Source organism: Vespa mandarinia, chromosome 4 (genome assembly GCF_050613455.1).
Source record: "Vespa mandarinia isolate Hongniang chromosome 4, ASM5061345v1, whole genome shotgun sequence".
Lineage (NCBI taxonomy): Eukaryota > Metazoa > Arthropoda > Insecta > Hymenoptera > Vespidae > Vespa > Vespa mandarinia.
In genome coordinates this window covers 1,745,001-1,755,000 of record NC_140813.1, presented here as the reverse complement: position 1 = coordinate 1,755,000, position 10,000 = coordinate 1,745,001, and the positions used below count along the sequence as shown (strand labels likewise).

The 10,000-nt window shown below is 37.4% G+C and overlaps 1 protein-coding gene across 15 annotated transcripts in view; it reads right to left on the bottom strand.

Annotated features, from left to right (window-relative positions):
• The window catches only part of zfh2 (Zn finger homeodomain 2), a 408,385-nt gene that overhangs the window by 282,575 nt on the left and 115,810 nt on the right, over window positions 1-10,000 (bottom strand). For 2 of the 15 annotated variants that reach the window (XM_085656319.1, XM_035878922.2), the window contains exons 1-2: window positions 8,113-8,497; window positions 7,804-7,925 (exon numbers count right to left, since the gene is read on the bottom strand). The exons of 11 other annotated variants lie outside the window; for them this stretch is intronic. The gene's annotated coding sequence lies outside the window, so the exon portion shown is untranslated. Of the gene's footprint in view, window positions 1-7,803; window positions 7,926-8,112; window positions 8,498-10,000 lie in introns of those variants that run through there. 2 more of the 15 variants (XM_035878911.2, XM_085656322.1) reach the window with 1 other exon arrangement.

Here is a 10,000-nt window from a genome sequence, read left to right as displayed (position 1 = left end):
TGATTTATGAAGGCAAAGGAAAAAAAAAAAAAAGAAAAAAAAAAAAAAAAAAGAAAGAATTATAAATGAATCAATAAATAAATAAATTGCGAATTATAGACGAATATTTTCATATTTTAAATTCTCTATATATCAGTACATCGTAAAATTTTATTATTTCTTTAATGGCCTAACCAATCGATTGTGATTTTCCATTTTTTTTTCTTTCGTTTCTTCTGCTTTTTTCTCTTATTCAAAAAAAAATATCGTATCTAGGAATATGAGGTGTCTATAATGAGGAAAAAAAAAAAAAGAAATAGAACGAAAAAAGAAAAAGAGAGAAAAACTCCGTCATTATTATCCATGAAAATTGATCTCTCAGTTAAATACGGTACATTGAAAGCGGAAAAAAGGGACATTGAAAAAAAGAAAGAAAAAAAAAAAAAAAAACTAAAAAAGAAAAAAGAAGAAAGTAGTATGGTGAGACATTCGCGAGTAATAAATTGTTTTCGCGTGCCCGTTATATACCTATGTACAACGTTCGCGTTGGAAATAGCATTAACGTGCGAAAAGACAATTAAATGAGCGAGCGAGACAGTGCGAGACAGACAGAGAGAGAAAGAGAGAGAACGAAAAAAAAATTAAAAAAAAAAAAAAAAAAGAATAAACAGAGGATAAAGAAGAGACAAACAGACGGACACAGAAACGTGGCCAGGACGGAGGACGGTGGGAGAGGGCGGCTGGGTGATGGAGATGGGAGGTAATGGTGGAAGGGGGGAGGGATAGGAAAAAGAGGTAGAACATAAAACGTGTCCCGATCAGGGTGGATAACAGGCGGAGCTTCAGGATAAAGATACCGTAGGTATTTATTTCGATTTAATCGTCGCACAGGATCGCTACCAACGGCAAGGACACGCGTCTGGGTTGTGGCCGCACAACACTATAATCTATTACTTTTTAATGCACCGGGGCAGTAGATTTTAAGGACTCTCGCGAAAGGGCCACCCGATATGGTAGAGAAAAAGTGATGAAGAAAAAAAGGCGAAGGCGGAGTAGATATGGAGGTGGAGAAGAAGGTGCGGGCGAAGGGGCGGGGGTTTGGAGGAGGGGGCCAGAGGGAGAAGGGGCGGAGGGCGGTGGGACGTTTATCGGCTTGGCAAGGAAGATAGTTACTTAGAATTCATTTCGCTCGAACAGTTCGGGAAAAGGGCTGAGGGTCCGAAAGCGAGCCAGTAAATTAAAGGGACCAACGATATCGCTCGTAAAAATTCTTCGAGCCACGAGTCCCTATACTATCCTCTTCCTGAGGACCGTAGGAGGATCGATGCTTGCTGCCTCCTCCTCCTCCTCCTCTTCCTTTTCCTTCTTCTTTTTCTTTTTCTTCTTCATATTCTTCTTCTTTTCATCCACCCCACCCCACCTCATCCTACCACCGCCACCACATACTCCTTAACCCTTTTCCCTTCTCTTGGCTCGTGTCTCTTACTTTAGAGAAGGCCGTGTTTTACGAATGTTTCGAAGATTGCACAATGCGTACTGGTAACTTTACTGCCGCTATAATTACAGTTTCAGTAGTAACATCCTACGGGATATATACTTTCCTGTGAAACGAGAATAAAAGAGAAAGAGAGAGAGAGAGAGAGAGAGAGAGAAAATGTTTCTTGTCGGCTCGAAGAGCTCAAGAGTCAATGTTCTCTTTCTTTTAAGTCTCGTGAAATTACACGAGATGAGAAAAAAAAAGGAAAAAGGAACAAAAAAAAATGGCAAGGGTAAGAAAGAAAAATAAAAGAGGAAAAAAGAAATGAGTAAAAAAAAGGAAGCAGGAAGGGAAAAAAAATTCGAAACAAATCGCCTAAAAAGAGCCCTCACCCCCCACCCCACTACATGGAAGAAGAGCTTCTTCGTTCCTTTCGACACTATGATCGACCTTCTAATCGATCGTTTCAAACAATTCTTTTTATAGCCTCTATACCTTCCTCCTACGATCGACTTTTTTTAATACAACCATTTTTTCTTTTCTTTCTTTTATATATATATATATATATATATATATATATATATATACATATACAATTAAAAAAACCCAACGTTCATTTGCTTTTAAAATATTAATTAACGAGAATTTTGAAAGACTCAAGTGAAGAAAATACTTATTGACTGGCATGTAAGAAGACTCTTTCGGATCAATTTGAGAAACAGAAAGTAAGAAAGACGAACAGATATATATATAGAAAGAGAGAAAGAGATATATATATATATATATATATATATATATATATATAGAGAGAGAGAGAGAGAGAGAGAGAGAGAGAGAGAATTAAACACATACGTGTAGCAATCTAAACAAGTTAGAAAGAGAAATAATGTGTGCCGGTGCGAATGGGTTAAAAGTGCGTGCCAGGAGACTTTAGTGCCGCGATAATTACTATACGAAGCACCGCCACGGGTCAATTATTGTGAAAGAGAGACTGAAACACGTTCGCGTTTTTATCAAGTCGTAATATCGTCGGACGTTTAATACAACAATTTTCTCATTATTTTTCGGGCCAATCGAAAATAAAATTACAACAAATTGCAAAAGTATCATATTATATATATACAAGATAAACTTACATAAGTATTTAACAAACAAACCTGTTTCGCGCGCGCGAAACGTGTCTGTGGAAAACAAGACGAAAACAAGAAAACAAAAAAAAAAAAAAAAAGAAAGAAGAAGAAAGGAAAAAGAAATGAATTAATGAATTCATCGCATAAATTAATAAACGAACGTTCGAAAACACATAATCGAACGCGTGTAAATACATTAATACACGTATCATTTTCACACGGATATATTGAATTTTTTTGAAGAACGAAAAGAGATGTATATATACATATATATATTCGAGACAGACAAATGAGTATATTTCAAAAGTGATTATTTTTTTGATCTTTTCTTTTTTTTTTTGTTTTGGTTTTTTTTTCTTTTTCTTTTTTTTTTTTTTTTTTAGAGCAAGGTCGAAATCATTCGTGATTTTTGTACTTCGTGAGAATGTCTTCGAGGGATTTCAGAAAAAGAATTAGTTACGGTATATACAGATGGCTTCACCTTTCTATTTATCTCTCTCTCTCTTTCTCTCTCTTTTTTTCTTTCATTATACCGTCCGTCTCCTTTGCACCGACTAGCATGGGTAATTCGAAGGTGGCGTAATGAAGCCGGCCGGTTCGCTACGGTGTTAATTGGCAAGGAGACGATTACGCCGTATTGTGAATAAGATACTTCGTTAGTCATAAATTTACGTCACTAGCTGCGTCTACGTTCGAAGGACGTTCGAATCGTTGGACATCGAATATCCATGCGTATCGTGCGCGTATCAAAATAAAAAGACAATTTCGAATTTTCCTTCCAAAAAAAAAAGAAAAAAAAAAAAAAAGAAAAAAAAGAAAAAAAGAAAGAGAGAAGAAGAAGAGGAAGAAGAGGAAGAAGAAGAAAAAGAAAACAATACACAGGTATCCCCATATATCCCATCCATCTATCTGTCCATCGACGTATTCTAATGATTTTCAATTCGTTAAACAACGTAACGTCGTTTCTCAAACACGGTCGGACCATCGAGAGAACATGGAATAGAATATCCGAGTCCTGGTTTACAAGAGCTCTCTTGATTTACGCGTTTGAAACGAAAATAGTTTCGGCTTGAAGCCTCGAAGATTCTTCTATCTATCTCTCACTCTCTCTTTCTCTCTCTCTTTCTCTTTCACACACACATACACACACACACACACACACACACATATATATACATACTCCCTCTTTCTCTCTCTTTCTCTCTCTCTCTCTCTCTCTCTCTCTCTCTCTTTTTCCAAATCCCTATAATACCCCATAGTCGATATAAAATTCGTCGATGCAACGTGAAAGGAAGGAATATAGTCATTATTCTTTTCGTAAAAATATTATTATTCCTCATTAAATATCAACGAAAGAAAATTTATTTCTCGGATCGACATTGATGTCGTAATTTGTGAGTAAAAAGAAACGATATCGATGGAATTTATTTTCATTTCCTTTACCATCCCTCTCCAATCCCCTTTCCTCTCCATTCTATGCTCTCTCGCAGCCGCGATCGAGCGCGATAAAGCATGCTCCTTTCGTCGCGTACGAAAATCACGGATAAAGAGAGCTAGAAATACGAGAGAGAGAGAGAGAGAGAGAGAGAGAGATCAGACGAGCGAAAGAAGCGAGAAACGAAAGAGAGATAGAGAGAGATAGAGGCGCCGTAATAATATTTAAAAATAGACGTCGAGCCGAGTGGAACGATGCGAAGGAAATCATAATAATAGCAATAATATTGAACGAAATTAAGCTTCGAAGGGAGAAGCTTTAGAGAGAGAGAGAGAGAGAGAGAGAGAGAACGGGGGGGAGTGCGCGCTCAGTTCGCTGCTGGCAAATTCGAAATGTTTCGCAACAGGTGTCGCGGAAATTCGGTATACATCCGTGGCTGAAACTTAAGCCGTGCCTGTCGTGTAACACGAAGGAACACTTGTTGCCAAACGAAAAGTTTCAAATCTCCCGCACTTGGGAATAGGTGGGTGGCGTCGAGGAAGGTGCAATTTTCTTTTTTTTCTTTTTCTATTTTTTTTTTTTTTTTTTTTTTTTTTTCTTCAAATCCAGCATCAACAACAACAACAACAATGACAACGACGGCGACAGCAAAGAGGAAGTAGACGATTATACGACTTCTTATATAGTCACGAATATAAATCGTAAGTATGTAACTTTGTATGTATCTTTGGTATTGATTTATGATCCATCGTAAGAAAATTGGATATAAGATCGGTGATAATAAATGATTTTTATTAGATTTTAAAGATTAATTTTTGTAAAACTCGATTCTTACGTTATAACGACGAGTATTTACATTAAACTGTGTAAGATGATCGCGTGCCAGAACGATCAAATGTACACGCAATATTCTTATTTTTAACTGTAGAACCGAGCTGTCCGTCAGAGTCGTTTAATCATAGTTTATCTCTGGGATATGAACGAACGATGGCCGAACGTGATAATGACGACGTACATCGGGCATGGATCGATCGAAGACGACGAACGATCTTAACTTACTTATATTCTTATCTATTCTTTTTTACTCTTCTATTATATTATAATACGAATACGAAGTATGAAATGAACGATGAACGTGAGATCGGTTCGTGGGTATTAAAATGCGAAAGGAAAAAAAAAAGGAAGAAGAGAACGAACAATAACAACAACAATAAAAACAAAAGAAAAAGAAAGAGATAGAGAGAGAGAGAGAGAGAAAGAGAGAAAGAGATAAAAGATGAAGTATTTATAATATCGATCGTAGAACTAAAATCATCGAAGGGCGGAACTTTCCCATGGGTAAAATTAAAAATGAAAAAGAAGAAGAAGAAGAAGAAGAAGAAGAAGAAAAAGTTGACGAGAGAAAGAGAGAAAGAGAGAGGGAGAGAAAGAGAGAGAGAGAGAGACAGAGAGAGAGAGAGAGAGAGAGAGAGAGAGAAAGCAAATGGAATAATCGCGGCTCGTTAATTCTCTCGACAAGGCTTCGGCAGTAAAATCATTTACACCGAAAGGAGCCGTGACGGCGTTCGCCTTCCACGTTATGATCCACGACTACGATCGCTTTCTTCCTCTCTTTCTCTCTCCCTCTCTCTTTCTCTCTCTCTCTCTCTCTCTCTCTCTCTCTCTCTCTCTCATTCACTCTTACACAGAAACTCGTGACTTTCGGTCTCGCGAAGAAGTCTAGCGCGGTCTAAGAATGCTTTTTGCCATGTTGGGATCACGTTTCGAGTAGACCGGAACTCGTGACTGTAGAAGCGGATCGTTTACTCCTTAACGCTATATACCTCTCTCTCTCTCTCTCTCTCTCTCTATATATATATATATATATATATATATATCTACCTAGGGTAGAGTCGAGTGTCTTTCTTAATAAAATAAAACTCGGAAAAACGAATCACCGTTGCTCCCTCGAGGCGACGCATCATTATGGGCGAGCGCATCGCATGCGGCACGAAAGCGATCGCGATTAACTGCCAGAACGCGACGCTACGCGACGCAAAGTGACGCGAGGCGACGCGACGCGAGGCGACGCAAGACGAGGTGAGGCGAGGGAAAGATACGCGACTAAAGTCCATCGTTGTTAGGCTCTTAATTGCGACATGTAATCATGGTTACCATTCGATTAGCTTTCGATCGACTTTCGGCCTTTCCAATTGATCTTAATTCTTACCTCGTACGTATCGTACGACGAATTTGGAATAATTATATATATGGATACGAGCTCCGTCATTCTATCGCGCCATTTTCTCGCTCGTCGTTCACAATTATTTCTTCATCTCCCTCTCTCTCTCTCTCTCTCTCTCTCTCTCTCTTTCTCTCTCTCTCTCTCTCTTTTTATAATTTTTTTCCTTTTTTTACGCAATAATAGTCAAAATATCCTCAAGCACGTGTATGCAATACATACGACAAATGACGACAGATGCTACATGGAAATACGTTATCCGTCTAATTACGAACGTCGTCATACCGGCAATATGCTATTTTGTTCTCTCTCTCCCTCTCTCTCTCTCTCTCTCTCTCTCTCTCTCTCTCTTATTCTGCGGTTTTTAATCGATAACGACATTTGTCGGTAAAACCGTACTCTGCTCGTAATTTATTCCTTCTTGTCTATCGTCAAAAGGAAAAGAAAGAAAAGAAAGAAAAAGAGAGAGAGAGAGAGAGAGAGAGAAAGAAAGAGAGAATTAGGGACAAAAAAAATGTGTAAAAAATTACATAGGACATATGTTAATAAGTGTGTATAGATAATATGCATACATTTTATACATATACATATATATATATATATATGTATATATCCTTTTTTTCTCTTTTATCCCCCCTCGCCCCGTAATTTATCGTTCCTTTCTTCGTGGCCAATTTGAAATTGTGCAACGTGGGCTTGACTAAATAACACGCTCTCGTGAAAACGTTTCTACCGGAAGTGCGTACTTTAATTAAACGTCGCTTCCGGCCTGTCATTAACTCGAACGAGCTTACCGAGCTCGTACGATTAGAAGCGAACTCACAGAGACGACTCGTGACGAAAGGCGAGTAAGATCCGCTTTTACGAATTGCCCAGATATCTCGAGAAGTTCCTCTTCTTCATCTTTTACCTCGTCCTCTTCGTCTCCCTTCTCTTTTTTCATCCTCGTCGTTTGACGAGGCGTCGCTTCTGCAATACAGGAAATTCGCGCTGCTCCGTTTCTTAGGACGTTTAATGCGCCGTGAACATTTTTGGCAAGCGTTAACACGCGTCTGCCTCTTTTCTCTCTCTCTCTCTCTCTCTCTCTCTGTGTCTTTCTTTCACGTGAAACCTTGTACGTATTCGAGTGATTCAATTAGCGCAAAAATCATCACGCGTATTTCGATGTAATAAATATATAGGATGCAGAAGAGAGTGGATAAATGATGGAATAATAAAGTCACTTACTATTATTAGATTAACAAGTACGAAGACGAAAGAAAAAAAAGAAACATTTCTAAAGATTAACGCGTATATACGCCGGTCCGCACGTCATTGGCTAATTAACCATTACCCCAGGTTTATTGGCACCAACAAATATTCGTTATTATGTTAAAACATTATGAAATCATAATACTCCTTGACGTTCTGCCCAATTCTAAGATATAACTAAATTAATTCTGTTATGTCAAGATAGAACAAGGTACGATTGAATATAATTGATAATTAAGAACATTATATTTATACTTATATCGTATATTTGTTTATATATATATATATATATATATATGCTTATACATACCCGATAAAGAAATGCGAAATGCAATCGTGAGGCGCGATCCAATCGGACGAGAATTTCTTCTTGATGGTAGCCTAAAGCACTCTCCTGTTCGAAGTAAAGACGTATGTTATCGTCTTAATTTTCTTCGAATAAAAACACCAACAACAGCGATGATATAAATAAAAAGAAAAACATATTTATCGAGAGAAAAAAAAACAAAAAAAAAAAAAAAAAAAAGAAAAAAACCTTTTTTTCAGATTTAGCGGGAAAAGAGAGAGGAAAAAAAAAGAAATAATAATAAAAAGCAAAAGAGAAACAGCACGTTCCTACACTTTTCTTTCTTCTTCCTTTTTTTCCTTTTTATTTCTTCTTCTCCCTCTTCTTCTTCCTTTTTCTTCTTCTTCCTCTTCTTTCTTTTCTTATTTCTTCTATCTAATCTTCACAAGTTTTCCCTCGGCGGATCACCGAGTCACCGTGTCTTTAACAATGTATCATCCTAGACTATCCCAACGATTAGCCACGGAAACGCACGGCACTTATTTCCCCCACTCTTTTCCAATATTCCATTACTTCCGTCATATTTCCGAATACACTTTCCTTATTCTTTCTTTTTTTACTTTTCTCTTCTCTCTTTCCCTATCTCACACGTGAGAACGTTAAAGACGAACGTACGAGATCGAGTCAAATTCACCACGAGCCAAATTCTTTTATTTCAAATGTCACTAAGTTTATATAAAGTAAAGGGGGGGGGGAAAAAAAAAAGAAAAAAAATGATCGATCAATTTCAATAATTTTTCGTTCGATCTTCTCAGTCTTATTCTTCGAGAATCGAGTCAATGAATTCTACCGAAAGAATTCAATATATAAATATACATATATATATATATATATATATATTTTTTCTTTTTTTTCTCTTAACTTTGTCGAAAAAGAAACAACGAGAAGGAAACAAATGAAGAAAATAATTATCGAGGAAAGGATTTAAAAGGAAAAAAAAAAGAAAAAAGAAAAAAAGAACAAAAAGAAAAAGAAAATTAGAAAAAGCCAAATCGAAAGTTCGATTGATTCGAGGTCAACCCTCGAAAAAGAAAGAAATTCCCTTTCTGCACGAACGGAAGCGCAGGCGTTGTCCTAGGTCATTGACAAGACCGAACACGAGCGACCACCTCACGTGGCTACCATAAAGACGAACGAATGTCTGTTTCTACTGGCAGCCTTCAGGAAACCGCGCGATCACTTCGAAAGAACTCGAGTCCCTAGACGCCCGAGTTCGTCGGTGAGTTCGTCGAAACGACGAAAACTTTTCAGACACCCTGGTAAAAGGATACGAGTTAACGTAGAATCAGAGAAAGAGATAACATTAAGAATTTGAGATATATATATATATATATACGCGTGTGTGTGTGTGTGTACGTGCGTGTGTGTATATAACACGCGTGATACACAATATCAAAGAAACAATGAACGGGACACTTTCTACCCTTCGATCGATAGTTCCACCTTCATTGAAAAAATTTCCGAATCCGTTTTGAGGATCTTCCAAACGAAATGTCAGACGCACGTGATCTATACAAATCCCGAAGAATTCCTCGGAAGATACACGACATCGATCCACCTGACAAGCATTCGCTCGTTGATAAGATATGAAAAACTCATATATATAATGACAAATTTTACTTGCACAGAATTTACTTTCTCTGTCTGTTTATATGTCTGCCTGCCTTTCTTTCTCTTTCTTTCTCTTTTCTCTTCCTCTCTCTCTCTCTTTCTCTCTCTTTCTTTCTCTTTTTTTCTTGTTTAGGTCCACTTAGAATGTATTTAGCTTCTCTAACATCTCCCAATACACTATTTACCCACTTTATAATAAATAATCTCCTTATTTATATACATATATATGTATACATGTATGTATATATATATATATATACACACACATATGTTTATATACATATATATATATATGTATATGTATATATATATATATATATTTCAAACACAATAATCGAATAATTGGCTTTTCTTGTTAAAACAAAATCAATAAGGGTCATCGAATAAAAATCCCGATGCGCGATGATGTATCCTGGTTCGCGGTACGACGGCCGACTCACGTGGCGACGTGGTCCGAGCTCTCATCGACGGTGACCACTTCCTCGAGCTCTCGGCCAATCACAGTCCTCAGCAGGATGGTCCTCGGCGAGTCTCGGCAATTTTCGTATAT